The 16,983-nt window shown below is 44.0% G+C and overlaps 1 long non-coding RNA gene across 1 annotated transcript; it reads left to right on the top strand.

Moving 5' to 3' along the window:
- Positions 1-12,981: 12,981 nt before the first annotated feature.
- Positions 12,982-16,446, top strand: LOC120515201. The gene is made up of 2 exons (XR_005630615.1): positions 12,982-13,078; positions 16,071-16,446. It is a non-coding gene; the product is annotated as an uncharacterized LOC120515201 (long non-coding RNA).
- Positions 16,447-16,983: the final 537 nt, after the last annotated feature.

Below are 16,983 nucleotides of genomic sequence, written 5' to 3'. Positions count from 1 at the left end.
ATTGACGATATCGCTTGGTCAAGCGATACATTGAAAAACTCAATGCGATATTTATCCTTCGGATCAAGTATTGGTTGATCTTGCGCTTCGTAGTCGAAATTTGACTCAGATTGTCTGCGCACTCTTCTTCTGCGCAAGCTTTCTGGTGCAGGAAAGCAAATTTCTTGTGGATTCATTTCAAATTTGTCCCTGGCCCGGGAAAGGGCAGTAAGCTTAGCATTAAACTTCGTAGTACAGACGTGTAGGTTGCGTCGATCTTAAAAAAAAAAAACCAAAACCCTCGAATGATGGGGCCCCGTTGACTGCCCTGCTCGCCCATGCCTAAGAACGGCCCTGTCCATTGACTCCGCAAAGATCACGGCATCATCAGCAAAGTCAAGATCCGTGAATCTTTCTTCACCAACAGATGACCCCACGACCTTGCCCAACATACAGTGTTGCATACAAAGATACAATAACCCGTCACAGCCTCCAGTGGGCCTAGCATGGTGATTGCTGTAGAGTAAAAAATGGAAATAGTCAACAGATATGAATAGAAGGCGTTAATCAAAACATACCAGTTAGTTTACTGCTGGTGGGTTCAAATACCGAGGCTGCATGGTGTGTCTGCAGGGGGTTTCCTCACCCATCCTAAAGACACGCAGGTTAGCTTTCGTGGCCTGTGTTGGCGGTATGTGTGTGTGTGTGTTTGATTTACCCCAATTCCACTCACTAAGAAGTGCCAGTTAGGTTCCTCCTTCATAAAAATCCAATAATTCACGACTAAATACTGAAGTGGCTGTGACCCTAAATAGCTCGCCCTAAATCGAATGTTCCTGTTCTCCCCGTGCCTAAAGACGAGCTGTCAGGTTGGGCTTCATTGTCGGGGTGGCAGTGTTTGGGTGTACTGTGTGTTTGGATGGCGTCACATTCACTCATGGCAGCTCGTCTTCTTTTGCTCCTGAATGGGTTTGAAAATTGATGAATGAAAAAAAAAAAAAGAATATTTAATCTTGAAGAGTGTCATGGCAGTCCTGTATGGCTGCAGGAGGAAAAGAATGTATTTTTACAATAAAAAAACAAATGTAAAAAGCAAGAAGTGTGCTCAGTTTTACATTTTGTGGGTCGTGTCATTTAATGGTGTATTCTCTGCACAAATCCTTTCAGATATACTGTTAAATTTGTAATGCCATGGAGAAAATGCATGTTGTGATTTTAAAATGCAGTGTAAGTCAACCATAATTTGTGAGAGTAGACTTGTTGTCTGCTGTTGTTTAATCTCACACAAGCCGATCTAACTCATGCAATACCTACACGTTAAACGGTGCAGTCGTCAATGAGCCAGCGTGAAGAATCGCGACTTTACTCGTCCTAATGTAGCTCGGCTGCTCCTAAATTTCGAATGCTGCGGATTAGAGTTTATATTATCAGTACGTACATCGAGAGTGAGCCAGCTAGTGAAGGTGAAGAGATGCTGTCAGCGGCGCAGCACAAGAGGGGACTACATAATACCAGACAGCACAGTTACATGAATGACTGCGCATCTGTCCCAGATCTTTGATTGGTCTGAAAGTTTTGGCCTTCTTGTGTAAGATGAGAAATTATTTCTTCCCTGCGTAAAAATCACAGACTAGTAAAAGATATTCATAATTTTATGCTCTAAACTATTGGAAGAAGAGCTTTTGGTGGGGGCTTTAGCTCCTCTGATTCTCATTAATTGTTTACCCTGTGCATTAATAATTTTAGAGTTTTATCTTTCTACACCGTTGACTTAATTTGGTTGCACTTTAACAAGGTATAAGTCATCGTTATTTTAGGGATCCATATTGTAAATTGCACAAATACGCTCTACTGACTTCTAGTGCCACCTTTTATATCTCAACACATAAACCCTTGGGGCTGCCGTGTCTGTCACTCACAGCTCTGGCTTTGAAAAGAAAACTTCCCATGGCTGTTAACTGAGTGCTGAACAAGCTGCTCACTCTAATTGCCGTAAACTACATTAAGTGTTACGGTAGCCATCACAGTTTCCTACCAAGACCTTTTCTGGTTTGCTTCAGCACTCACTATCACCCAAACCTGTGGCACCTTCAAACTGAACGCTCTTGATGATCTCTCATTTACCAAATGAGGGTAAAAGGTGACGTGTTTGAAAATAATTCACTGCTGGTGTTCATCCATCATCAATCATCCAACCTGCTATATCCTAAGCATAGGGTGCAAGGCAGGAAACAAACCCTGGGGAAGACGCCAGCCCACCACAGGGCACACACACCAGGGACAATTTAGAATCGCCAATGCACCAAAACTGCATGTCTTTGCACTGTGGGAGAGAACATGCAGAACTCCATGCAGGGAGGACCCGGGAAGCGAACCCGGGTCTCCTAACTGGGAGGCAGCAGCGCTACCCACTGCGCCACTGTGCCACCCCAGTGTTTGTAATTACGGTCCATTTTGTTCTCGCTGAGTTTGTGTGGCTGTCATTGTGGACTCGGGTTTCCTCTCCAATGTCATACTTAGGCCTCCCGTATGAGACGCTGACCAGGATGAGGCAGGCACAGGAGAAAATGAAATTAAAGATTCTTGTGAGGATGAGTTTTAAGAGTCACTTCCACGGACTACGTCATGACAAGTTAATAGTCTGTATCAGGCTGCTATGACAGTTGAAAATAATAACCAAAAATATAAGTAGCTTCCATTACCAGCTTGTTCTTCATTGTCTCACTCAGCTGGCCAGTTTACCTGCCAGTGATAAAAATATCCATCATGAAAGACGTCTAAGGGGCTCCCCGTGTACTGGTGGGGCCTTTTATAGCCGCCCACCAAAGCTAAATGTAGTGCTCGCCGCAGGCTTTAAAGGTAAGAGGTGATGGCTTGGTTACTATGATCATGATGTTAGTTAAGATAACAGAAAAAAAAGATTTCAAAAATAAATGGACAAGTAAATGCAAACCGTAAAAGTATCAGTTATGGCTTTTGTGTGCAGGGATTTCAGTGAGCCTTCTCTGCAGAATTAGTTTCCAATATGTTTTAATTCATGTTTGAAAACCCTGCTCATCACCTTTATCTGTTTTAACTACTGTACATGATTTTATATAAAAATAAGACTTGTTTTAATTCCCAGTTAATGTTATCTATCTGACAAACTCTTTCAGATCAGCTCCACGCACTCTGTCTGTCCGTCCCTGCTGGAGCCCACGTGTGTGAATCGCCTCGCTCGCTCGCCCGCGTTTGAGTTGAACTCCTGGCCACAGGGTCACACTGCCAGCTCCATTAAGGGCAGACTTTAAAGGGCGCACTCTTGTGTTTTAGTTTTAACAAACACATAGGAACCTAGCAGGGCTTGTAAGAATATGGAAGTGGCTAAAGAGAAAGCAGTGAGTCACAGTGTGGGAGCAGCCAGTAACAGTCCTAAAAGTCAAAGACAGCGCGGCACACCTCGGGGGGCTCTGCTCGTACACGACTCCTGTGAAGTGGTCAAGATCAGCAAATATTTGCCTAAAAGCTAAACAAAACCTTTTTCAGATTTTTAATCTGTATAATTGTTTTTCTTAAAAGCTGTCCCAAATCTTTAAATATCCCTTCTCTCCCCCATTTCCTAACTAAAGTACCCCAAAGGCTTACTCACATACAGCAGGACATTTCTAAAATGGCAGCATCCCCTTGTTCCCATGCACTTAATGGCTCTCTGATGGAAGATTCCCCGACAGCAGTGTCTCATATACTTCTGCTCTTCTGACTCAGATAACATGGACTGTCCTCGCTTCTGGGATTTATACCACCCTTGGAAAATGGATTGGAGGTGCGATGCCCTACTGATTTAAGTGGTAAAGAGATACATCGACGTAAAACGTTATTCTAAAAAATCTTTCCATTGTCAAGTTTCAATTTTAACTTAACGCTGCCGGTGGCATTTCCTGTCGGGTAGTCGACAGCAGTGATCTAATTAGTAAAAGTCAGCCTCACCACTCTTCTTGTCTTGAAGAGCAGCCACTGGAAAGTACGCATCAAGCCACTGCAGGGCACAAGCCAAAAGGTACCCCGCTGGTCGGTTTGAGTGGCTCTCTAAACCAGGGGCAGCGTTTGTGACGTGTGCAATGCCACCATTGTGTCTTCTCAGGCTGTCCCATCACTGTGGCACTCTTTGTGTTAGACAGCCGAGGCACCTTGTCACCTAAAGAAGTATTTGGTTATTTGTTTATCCATCCATCTGCTTGCTGAGCCTTCTTCATTTAGTTCAAGGGTCTCATTGGCTGCCAAAGCCTACCCTAGGCAGCATCAGGTATGAAGTAGGAGCCCACCCTTGGTGGGATGCCAGTCTGTCCCTCCTTTCCTCACTCACTCATGTGCATAGGGCCAGTTTAGAGATGAACAAACAATGGGGTTTCTAGAAGGAGGTCCCAGGCAGAGGAACATGAACATGACTCGGCCAGGTTCAGAGTGGTCTTGTGAAACTGTGAGACAGACGTGCTGACCTTTGGATTCCTGGGACGCTCTACTTTTATTTTGTATGTGGTCCATTAGTTTGGAGAGCATTTGCTGACCGTATGTCTTAGATACCACCTTCTTTAACCTCTGCTCAGCATTTCAGGGTCTTCTTGGTTTTCTTTTTGTTCCTCTTAATCATCTGGTAGTTTATTGGTATAATTCAGGGGTCGGTGGCGTCGGTCCTGGTGGGCCGCAGTTGTTGCAGGTTTTTGTTCCAATCGAGTTTCTTAATGAGAAGTCCATCCATTTTCCAACCCGTTAAATCCAAACACAGGGTCATGGGGGTCTGCTGGAGCCAATCCCAGCCAACACAGGGCGCAAGGCAGGAACCAATCCCGGGCAGGGCGCCAACCCACCACAGGGCACACACACTCACCAAGCACACACTAGGGGCAATTTCGGATCGCCAATGCACCTAACCTGCATGTCTTTGGACACAGGGAGAACATGCAAACTCCACGCACGGAGGACCCAGGAAGTGAACCCGGGTCTCCTAACTGCGAGGCAGCAGTGCTACCCACTACGCCACCATGCCGCTCTAATGAGAAGTCAATTATTGCTAATGGAACACTTATTGCTCAAGTGACATTTTTTTGCTTCATTTTAGGGGTCTCGCTTGTTAAGAGTCCCCACCCTTAATTGCTTATTTCAGTCTTTAACAGCCGCATTCAGTTTTTTTTTATGGCTCCTTATTAGCAGTAAGATGCAGATGACAAAGGAGCCAGCAGTTCTCCGTCTAACTTGTTTCCATTTACATCTCTGTGGATTCATCATGGATTATCTGGTTTAGTAAAAAAATGTGACAGACTAAAAAATTATTCATTTTAAGCTTCAAACCATTTAGATGATATCCTTGGAAAGGAAAAAGTCTACAATATAAGAACATTACATTACAGAGTAACATGCTTTAAATTAAAGAAGGTCTGAGACTGGCAAGGATTGGTTTGTAATTAAGCAATTGGTTGGGAATGAAAGCCTGCAGCCACTGTGGCCCTCCAGGACCAATGTTGCCCACCCCTGGTCTAATTGGTTATTTTTATTTTTTTCCTTCAGGCAATTGTTTTAAAAAAATTCTGTTCCTATCATATATAATACTAACTGGTCAAGTATTACGTGTGTCAGCCAAAATGTAATTGTTATAAAATAACGATGTTTAATTTGATTTGGCAAAGCTCGTGCAAATAAAACTTCAACATGTAAGGACAACAACAATGGTCATCAATCCCAGCAGCCCCCAAATAACCCATTTATCACAAACCCCCTTAAACTCGGTCGTCAAATCAGTGTTCATAGCTCCTAAACTCAGGATGGTCAGAGCATCCATCCTGAGTCTCATTTGGTGAAAGCTGTTCTCACCCCTCGCCATTTCACATCCTCAGACACGGGTGGCCGAGCCATGAGCAACTTCTCACCACTGACATTTGAAGGGCTTGTTCAGGATTACTTGGGGCGATTTAAGTGTAGTGCCGCTGCATAATATGACACCTTCGTGGTTGAGTTTAGAAGTCCACTTGGTTATTTGACTAAACTCCCTTATAGTTCAACGTGGTGAAACAGCCTGCCCAGATGTGGATAAAGAATGGAGGCGGCATGGCCCTGAGCGATTTCTTTCTGGTGACATTTGACCAGAGTCATTTACCTCATGGTAGGAGAGCCAACACAAGGTGAGTGAGATACAATGGATCAGACAAGTTCTTAAAGGTGTTTTGTTTCACCCTGCAAAAGCAAACTGAATCCAGAGGAGGGGTGACAGGCTGTGATTTTAGCAAAGGGCGCACCATGTTCTCCAGCTGTCCTTGTGGAGATTTTGCTATACCAAACCGTCATGAAGAAGACCAAACCAATTCGAGTAGCAAAAGTGCATTACTTCCTGTGACACTCTAAACATCCTGTCTCTGAGGGATCCATCTCACCTGTTTATCACAAGTCGATTTCCCATGCTAGATTGCTGGAAATGGTCATGGAAATTCTCCGCTTCCTATACAACCAACCCATCAGCGCATGAAGGTGAGAGGGAGGTTTGGCATCTCTTGAAGTCCTCTGCAAATTCTTTTGTTTTCTTGACATTTCATTCCAGGTTAGTTCTGTCACCTCATCCTGTTGTCATAATTTGTGGTGCCATCAGGAAACGTGGTGGTACTTCTAGAATCTGCATCTGAGTAAAGGTTTGCAGTGGGCCCCCTACTCGGGGGTGGGCTTAGAGGTTATGGCCTTCAGCTTCACCACTTGCTTCTGTCAGAAAGAAAATCTGATAGCGGACAAAACGAAGACAAATTGATGCCTGTGAGTTTGCCAAAATGGTTGAGAGACACCATTATTTTAGAGGCTGGGATGAAGTCACTACAGAGGATGCAGATGCTCATTTCTGGTGATTCTGGATGCCGAAGAATGTCAGAGAGACCCATGAACTGTCTGAACTAGCAGCTCTGTGAGCAGATGGGTTCAGGTCCAGGAAGTTGGCCCAGACTGCTTTAAATACTTAATGAATATAATTCAAACCCTGGAGGTTTGTGGGATCAAATCCTACTACTGACGCTGTGTGACCGGAGCAAAGTCATTGAGAACATTACAAAGATTTGGACGAGAACAGGCCACTCGCCCCAACAAAGCTTGCCAATCCTATCCACTTAATTCTTCTAAAATAACATCAAGTCAAAATTTGAAAGTCCCAAAAGTCCTACTGTCTACCACACTACCTGGTAACTTATTCCAGGGGTCTTTGGTTCTCCACCTGCCTGTTCTGTAATCAGATAAAACACAAAAATAAATGTAACCAGATGTATCTCAAAATGTTGTAAGTCACCTGGGATAAGGACATCAGCCATTTAAGAAATAACAACAATAATACTACTAAGGGGTAGATAAATGTAATTTCCTTCCATGGTGCCTGTTGCTGTAGTGAATACAGGTCCCCATACATTTCCTGTGTGCACCTGTCTCGTATCTTTATGTACTTATGGGATGGTTGGCGCTTTACGTCCACCATACCCCGCTAATACAGAATGAGTGTTTTAGTTTCTGCTGCTCTGCTGTAGTCAAGTCTGTTAGAACTTCCACACCAAGCAGTTGTTTTTAACCACAAGCTGGAACTGCTTCACTAAATGACCGTCCCTTGTTACTTTAGTCCCTTGTCACTGTTAGTGGTCAACCATTCATCTGCACTTCCATTTCCCAAATCTCCCCAAATGGTCCTACAGCTTCAGACACAAGTCAACACACACACCCCCATCAAATTCCAGTTTAGAGTTGCCAGTTAATCAAACTTGCATATCTTTGTGATGCGGGAGCAGACGAGAGTACTTAAGGAAAACCGAAGAAGACAACCCTGAGGCAGCAGCACTCGCCTGGCAGGCTGTTATTCTAAGGAGACAAACAATCCATTCAGTGTCCGCATGCAAAAGCGAAACTGTTCACACCAACGTGTACCTACTGCACTCCCATCGGATTTTTCCCACAATGCCGCTACGTGATCAGGAACCTTTGTCAATTGTGCTGCCCTTCTGCCCTCGGATCTGCACCTAGTAGATTATTTCTATGCTTATTTCTATGTTTTTTAATTATTAGTAGTTGTTCTGAAATATTTATTACTATTTCATATTATTCACTTACCTATTACTGATTATTTATTTATCTATTTATTGTGTAGTGCAGTTCTTATGATCCATGGTGGCCCTGGAGAACGTGATTTTGTGCCACTGTATGTTGCAATGCTGAGAATGGATGGTATGACGGTAGATCTGCTCGACCCGACTTGATTTTTCCCTGTGGCTGAGAACTGTGAACCATTGCGCCTGCTTATCAATTTAACTGAATGTCCATCATTAGAAGGATCATAAAGAAAATGGAATAAACAAAACATCTAGTCTTTACTCGCTCATTTTACAAAAATAGATTAATTCATTCACATTTTAAGACACAGGAAGGATGTTGTGGTTCGTTCTGATATGGAAAGTAACCTTAGACCTTAATTTATTTATTTATTTATTTTTATCAGTTTCCATTATTAACACACTAAAGCCTTCCTGTGTCTCATCTCTGGTCTGCCTTCTCGATTTTATCCTCCTGCTAGGTGAAGGCACTCGTGTTTGAGTCCAGAAGGAAGCCAAGCGGTGCAGTTCAACACTTAACTGGAGCCGAAGACTTCACGGAGTGTAGGAGGGTCCCATCACTGCCTTCAGGTATGTGTCACCAAAGAGCTGATTTTTGAATCTTTTCAAACTCCTGAGGGACTGACAGCTTTTAAGCTTTCTTGGAAAGGCTGCAGAGTTGTAACGTTTATTTAGATTGAACTGAACTGGACAAAGCAGACTAGAATATCAGAAGATGAAGCCCGGAGTGCAGACTTGGGAGTTGGCCACATATGTGGAAAGGTCAGCCATTGTTAAACATCTGTGAAGGGTAAACACTTGACATGAACACAGAATGAGGGGCTTGAAGTGCCAACGTATGCCAGTTTGAGTTGTCTGAACCGTCCGTCTCGACAGTTTGTGTGTAACAGTATGAAAGGGAAGTGAGGGCCCCGTGATGGAAACATAAAATACAAATCTACAGGGGCTAAACGTAAAATAGGAATTGAGCTTAAATATTGTGGTGTAACAGTAAGGACATGGCAGTGGGCAGGCCCAGGGTGTAAGATATAAAGGAAGAGTGACAGGCTGAATCGTCAAAAGCCAAAGGAGAATAAGAGGGGTCCTGACAGAAGAGGCTAACATGTTTAGGGGCTGGCAAGTGCTCACTGCTTCTGTCTCTTGGCTCCCGACCTTTTTGCAGGCTCTGCCTGTGTCTGCCAGCCTGTCTGTTTCTCCAGACCCCCAATAGCTCCGCTCTCAGCAGCGTTCAATAGATCATCCCATCTGTAGCAGACTGGAATCCCGTCTACCTCTGGCGCTTCCACCGTCTCCCCCTTACAAGATATTAGAAGAGAGAGGTTAGGATAACTACTGGGTGGGAAAATGGCACAGAAAACCCACTGCTTCAAGGGATGCAGCAATGAATTATCAATACCAGAAAATGGAGCCTGAATGTTGAAGCACTTTGTACATTTTAAGTGTGAACTTACTTTGTAATTCTCAAATGAACTGAGACCAACAAGATTAATTAGGATAAAATTGACAGACTTCCAAGAAACATCAGATTTAATTTTGTTAAGTAACATAATAGCAATCTGTTTAATTACCCAGCACTAGAAAAGAGGTGGGCTGCTGCTCAAGACCCTGGTTCAATGTCCGGCCCAGTCGCTGCCCACAATGAGTTCCCTCGCAGGTTTTTCTCCTCGCTAGTTTTGCCCCCCAGTATCAATAGATTAGTTAGAAAGTTAAACTGGCCACATGTGGATAGGAGCACAAGTGGTAATGTCCATACATCGAAACATACATACATGTCCAATGTGCTGGACAAGGGGCACCACAGACAATGCCAGTGAAGAATAACCCTGGACAAAGTGCCAGAGCTGCACCGGGGTCAATCTACAGCTTTGGGGGATTTGAGAAGAAACCCGACATGGACATGGAGAGAACATGCAGACGGCACGCAGATAAGCACCGCACTGCCACGTCGTTATGTCATCAGCTCGTGATACACACGTTAGTCTTTCACGTTGATTGCACACCCCAGCAGTTTGATTTGAATCAACATTTTAGCAGAGTGGCCTGCCGGTGTAGCAGTTAGTGTTGCTGCCCGTGCCTGAGTGGACATCACACATCCTTCTAACAGCCTGTGAGGGTTTTCTCCCCAGCTACTCCATCCTAGCTGTTAATCCAGCTGTCCACTTTCTAAATCTGCTGTTTTATAAGACGGTGGGCTGTAACACGAAAGGATGACTCCAGCCTGCACTTGCACAGATGGCTGCTGCCTTAACCCTGACTAATACAGCAGGAGCACAAATGCGAAGGACACCCAGCAGTGTGTAATAATAATAATAATAATAATCATAATTTTTCATGCTTACTTAAGTTGTATAATATTTTAATCCTAAAATGTATTTGGCATGTATATTTCTTCTCTGGTAATTCTCCATGATTACCACATATTCTAGCAGAATATTTCTCTTTCCACAGACTACAATGAAACGGTAACGGCAGGGTGGCACAGCTCCAGGGGTCCTGGCCCAGTCGCTACCTGCGTGCAGTCTGAAGGCTCTCCCTGGGCTTTTCTCCCCACTTTGTAAAGGTACACACGCTGGGCAGACTGGCAAAGTGGCAGTGCGTCTGCCACCCACCTTTCTGTAGCCTCAATTTAGTAAGTGGGTGGATGGGACGGCCAGGCCAGAGCAGAATGTCGTTACGGCTCTCCTGCTGCTTTCATAATGGAGAGAAAGAAGGGCTTGCTGTACTCAAAAAGCCAAGGTTTGCTGTCTTTTCAAAAATCAAAATCTAAAAAGTGCCCAAAACTGAAACTGGTTTTCTCAATACTTTTACAGTTTATTTCACTTTGGTATTCAAAAAAAGAAAAACCCAAAATCCAAATCAATTCAAATCGAGTGCATTGCTGGCACTTTATGATTTCTTACTGTAGAGCGGGGGCACTCAGTTACACTGGCACTGGCACTGGCTGCAGAATTTCACTTTTATCTTAATTAGAACCTGTGTATTTACTAATGAAGCAATATGTCTGGGCTTAGTTTTAGTCACTCGATTGTTACAATTCAAGACCCTTAATTGCCCATTTTAGTTTTAAACTGCTGCATTAAGGTTTGAACTGTTGCCTGTTTCCTTACCAGCCATCAGTTAAAATTCAGTGTAAATAGAAAAGGAATCTGCGGCTCTGCAGCTACCTTGCATCATGAAGCATCTGCGTTAATAAAATGTTTTGAAATAAATGAGAGAGAGAATGGAGGGAACACACAAGACATGGATAAAGTTCTCAGAAAGCGACAAAATAAACAATTTTTATCTTGGAAGAATGAAAGCACTAATAAGCCATAAAATTCAGCAATCTGCTAGGTCGGGCTTCTAATTATCAAAGTGTTTGGAACAAAAATGCGGACCTCCAGACCCGTAATTGAGTATCCCCCAATGTAGAGCAAGGGTCCCCAAGTACAGACCGGGGGGAGCCCAACTGGTTGCTGGTTCAGTTAATTTCACTTTTTACTTGTTTAGTTTTTAGGCCTACTGATTTTTATAAGAAATCCCTGAACATTTGTATTCTTCGCCGTAGCTTTAAATATTCACGTGTCCCTTTCCTGTAGAGTGAAGGTGGCTTGTTCAGCCCTGGTGGGCCGCAGTGGCTGTAGGGTTTTGCTCCAAACCCACTGCTTATTGAATAGCCAATCTTTGCTGATGCTGAAGCTTATTGCATTTTTTTCTCAAAACTTTATTAATCCTGAGGGATCCTTCTGGTTTACGTTTGGGGGACAGCTATTGTGCGGTACCCCTGGGGTAATTTTCAGGTTCAGGGCCTTGCTCAAGAGCCCAGCAGAGTCAGTAATGGGATTTGAACCGGCAACCTTCCAGATAGCAGCGCAGGTCCTTGGCCACAGAGCCACCACTCTTCTTTACAGCCTGTCTGTTATTTCATTCTTTTCCGAGAGTATCGTCCAGATGATTTGCAGACCCGGGCAGGTTAGTAATTCTCTGTCCTTCATGTTTTATTCAATCTCACGTTTAAAGAAGAGCACGTAATGTTGTAAACAGGTTCTGGTTAAGCAGTGAGCTGCTGGCTCCTTTTTCATTTGCATCACATTGTTACAACAAGAAGAAGAAGAAGATATGAAAAACTGAGAAGGCAGCTGTTTAATGGCTAGCAATCGAAACAGGAGAGCTCACTGAATGTTGCTTGAACAGTAATAGGCTTCAAGTTCAGAAATTGGGTAGGAACAGACGGACCGGACCCGAGGACCCTGATGTTGCTTTGCGCTCAGCCTCTTCTAGGCGCTCTCTGTCCGCTCGCCCAAACCCTTTCTGTTGATTTTTATCAGCAGCTTAAAAAGGGCCTTCAAGAAGAAGTGTTAACAAGTCCAGATTCAGGATGAAACTTTGTAATGTCCATCTTGTTTGTTCATTAAATGAACCTACCTGAATCTTTCATTCTTAGTTGCTGGCCCATAATTTTAGATAAACAAAGCATGCAGGCAGTGAGTAGGCTCTTAGTGAGTTGCAACAATGAAACACTGGTGTTTTTAGAATTATGAAAAACAAAAAATAAGAAAGGGCACAACTAAATCTCCTTAATCTTAATTCTAGTAGAGCATACTTAGAGCCAGGCCAGAGGCTCGCCTGTTGCTTTCATAACCGGAGAGAAAGAAGGGCTTGCTCTACTCAAAAAGTCAAGGTTTGCTGTCTTTTCAAAAATGAAAATCTAAAAAGTGCCCAAAACTGAAACTGGTTTTCTCAATACGTTTACGGTAGTTTTAAAAAGGTAGTGTCAAAAAAAAAAAGCCTGTCCATAGGTGCAGTGGAAAATTTACCACAAGCCATTACAATTGACAAACAGGAAGCCGTTAGCATGCAGCCTGTCTCTAGTAGCCACTGCAAAGCAGGATGGGTTGCTGAAAGATATAAAAAGCTGGTCGCTCTGACAGGTTGTTCTTGAGCTCCTGGAGGGGGGTCTCCTCTTCAGCAGCGCCTCTCTGAAGTTTGTGAGGGGCCAGAGAAGGGACGACTGACTGCAGCAGGTAACAAACGCATCTCGCCGCTGTTAGCAATGGCAATGGCCTGGAGGGCAGCTTAGCTGAGACATGACGGGTCAGCGTCTGGAGGGTAACTGCTGTAGCCGGGCAGCTCGGGACGCCGCTCATGACTGCAAGTGCTTCACAGGGCTCAGCGCAGGGCCCATTTGACGGCTAATATCAGAATGTTGGGTCAGCTTGTCTCTTCTTGGTCTGAGGAATAAGGCATTGCATGAGAATGTCTTTATCGATCGCATGTGGAATATAACATGCTGTAGTGTACACAACTCTCTGGTTTATTTTTTTTAATTCTTAATATATAAAATTCTTGAATAGAGGTCTGTGCTTAGATTAGATAAAAAAAATATATATATATTCTATGATTTTCATGCTGGAACATTAAAACTAATGTTGTTACATAGCTCTTAGATCCTTCTGTGCAATGCAGAACCAGCGGTAGACAGCATGCAAGTGCACTTGTCTCTGCTCTTTCAAATTTGGGACCCTGATGGCGGACCCTGATAAAACGGGTTAAGCATGTGCCAGAGCCTCATCGCTGGCCATTGTGCTGTTCTGAATTGTTAGCACTTCTTAATCGGGTGTGAAAGTAAAGTACAAAGTTATACTTTTCTTCATAAGCATTTCTAGTTCTCTCCACTTTTGTTTGCAGATTGCCCATTGTTAATTTATTGCAGTTTATTGAAAAGGAGAATGTTTGGTGTCATTTGAAAAAAAGAGCTGCTTATTTCCTCTTGCGTATCACTTATTTGATGCTAATGAGATTCCTTTTCAGTAATTGCGAGGCAGCACAGTGCCAGAGCAGTTAGTGTGCTGCTGCCTCACAGCTCCAGAGGCCTGGCCCGGTTACTGTCCATGTGCACTTGGCATGTTCTCCCGTCTTCTTGTGCTTTCCACACTATGAACGAGTGCATTCTTTTAAATGGGGGCTCTGCTTGGGACCCGGTGCAAGGCTGCTCCGGCTTCACACACAGGATTGTCTCCTTGAGACCCTATAAAAGGAAAGGCAGGTTCACAAGAAGCACACTAAATATTGTATTACTGCTGAAAAGGTGTGTCTTTGTAAAACAAATATATTCCACAATGCTAGGTTTCTAACTTTATTTCAATCAAAATTTCACTTTCACCCGTTTTGCATTTAAGTATAAATACACACACACACAAAGATGGACAGATCTAGAACTGCATCTGCCATATGAACAGTCATTAGAGACGCAGAGCGCAAATACACTTTACTTTGTACCATTCTGACTTTAATTTTACTGCCTACAAAGAAGTTTACACTCGTTTTAATTAAGAAAGCCATGGTATTGACAAGTTTAGATTTTAAAATTTAAAACAGAAGTACCCACGCAAATATAATTCACTGTGTTTAAAAACGGTGTAATTAAAACTAAATCTGAACCGTCTCTCCTTGTACGATGACATTAATATTCTTCAGAGAAAACCAGTTCAAAATGTCACAGTTTCCTAAAGCAAAGTGCGCCAGTCACAAGTATGTCCGTCCAATCCGGCCTTGACTTGCACCCGCTCGGTCCTGGTTTGGGATCGCCCATCCCAGCACGGTGTTCCCCAATGCTGGACGAGCCCCGAGGCGCACAGAATCATGGGACGGTGACATGAATCCAGCAGCTCTAATGGCCTCTCTCGCCGGCACATGGCCTGCTTAAGGCCTTTACATTCAAACCAGGCAGGACCAGGCCGCAGATGTGGGGCTCACTGTACTCCACACCATTCTACTCATAAAACAAAGTAGACATTTTAATTTGAAATTTCACTGCAATACTAACCATCCATCCATCCATCCATCCATTATCCAACCTGCTATATCCTAACACAGGGTCACGGGGGTCTGCTGGAGCCAATCCCAGCCAGCACAGGGCACAAGGCAGGAAACAAACCCCGGGCAGGGTGCCAGCCCACCGCAGGACACACACACTAGGGACCGCCAATGCACCTAACCTGCATGTCTTTGGACTGTGGGAGGAAGAACATGCAAACTCCACGCAGGGAGGACTCGGGAAGTGAACCCAGGTCTCCTTACCCACTGCACCACCATGCCGCCCATACTAACCATTCAAAAATATACATATATATCTACTTATAAAAATCAAGGGATGACATTTGAGCCTGTCTCCTCCTGAACTGCTGTCCCCATCACCACTGATGGCTGTTGACATTCTCTGCCTAAATCGTGTCCATGTTTTGAGTCTTTTCTTTGTTTCGTTTTTCCAAGTGTTTAGAAATGAGCCGACTAGAGCCATGACCACCCCTTTCCTACTGATGTCTCTGCTCAGCATCAGTCACAGCCACCCTCAAAATGTGCTAAAGCTGAGCAGCGCCTGAGCCGGATTACCAGAGCCCGCTCTCGCTCTGTGGAGCTAATTATACTCACCATGGGGCGCCTGCCCTCATTTCTGACCTCGCAGATTTGAATTCTTAAATCACTTACCAGAGAACATTCACGTGTTATCTGATTTTTCAAAAGGTTAGGAGAGTCATTAAAATGTCTAAGGGTTTCTGTTCTGGTCTCTTTCAAGCTGATACACGGCTGGGTAGCCCACTGGTCACCTCCGAACTGCCTGACTTGGCCACTGGCTCTGTAAAAGGTCCATGTTCTGTGTGCGGGTTTACCTCACATGCGCCCAGGATGGTTGACTAGCAGCTCTAGACTGGCCTTGTGTGACTGAGTGAGCGAGTGCTAATGTGCCCTCTGATGGATTGGCACTGCTTTGCGCCAGATGCTACTGGGATGAGCTTTGGCTCTCCAACCTCATCACTGGACTAAGACAATGGACATCCACCATTAATTGATTGTGGTCATTGTTAGCATTATACAGTCCAACTTTTTTACTCTCCGACTGTTGATATGCCAGGCTGATCCTGATTCATTTACGTAAATGTTGTGTTGTCTGATTTAGAGCCCGAGGGCATTCCTGAATTCCTACCCACTAAAACAAATTGCTTTATTTCTTTGTAGTGCGAGGCAAGTGCATGAGCCAGCTTTTCAAGAAAGAAGACGTGCAGGAGTCCACACACCGACCCAGTCTACCAGTGGGGAGTATTTTAAGGACTGTCTAACCTGAGAATGGTATAATTAGCGGTCAATCTCAGGTTCGTCAGCCCATGAAATGCTTTCCTCATAAATAAGGAGAGCTAATCGAAAGGAAGCCTGCTGTGTCCATTCATCTTATCTCCCTTCATTCTTTATGAATGGCTTGATGTCTCCAATGATCTCCTGTCGGAGCAGTTCTTGAATTAAAGGAGCCTCAAAAATGGTTTGAAACAAGTCTTTACGCTCTTAAAAAAGAATCCAAACACTTACTCATCAATAAAGTTTGGGGTTTTTTTCTAAACTGCTGGCTACCAGAACTAACATTCTTTTGTTTTAAACGTTGCCATTTGAGTAAACCATCATAGAGAAATATTTCAGCAGGTTTTTAAAAAGAATGGTTCATGGAAATGAAACTGTTTTACTGTCCTAAAAAAGTGTACAGTTGTGGCATCAGCGTGCAGAAGAAGGGACGGCAGCTGCTGTGTGAAAACAGAAGCGGTCACCACTAGAGCCTCCTCTGTGACTGGACGGTGAGTTTCTGTCTTGTTCTCCCATTGGTTAGCTGCACACACACAACATATACATAGGAGGCACAGGACTTGTGGGCCGTCGGTGCCCGCTGGACATTACAGATGCCTCCACTCGTCTCATCTGAGTAACGCTAAGCTGATCAGCACGATCTGATCAGAGCCCCTCAGGAGCTCCCCCTTTCGTTCTCTCCTTCTTATTTTCTAGAACTGGTTTCAACCGGTTTGTAATTGATGATTATCTGCTTTACGTGTTTTTTCCGTTCACACAGCTTGATGAACCTAACCGTTGTTTTGGACGTCCGAAGATA

The sequence above is a fragment of the Polypterus senegalus genome, chromosome 14, assembly GCF_016835505.1.
Source record: "Polypterus senegalus isolate Bchr_013 chromosome 14, ASM1683550v1, whole genome shotgun sequence".
In the NCBI taxonomy this organism is placed as follows: Eukaryota; Metazoa; Chordata; class Cladistia; order Polypteriformes; family Polypteridae; genus Polypterus; species Polypterus senegalus.
Note: the sequence above shows the minus strand (reverse complement) of the source record. Positions and strands in the feature narration are given on the sequence as shown.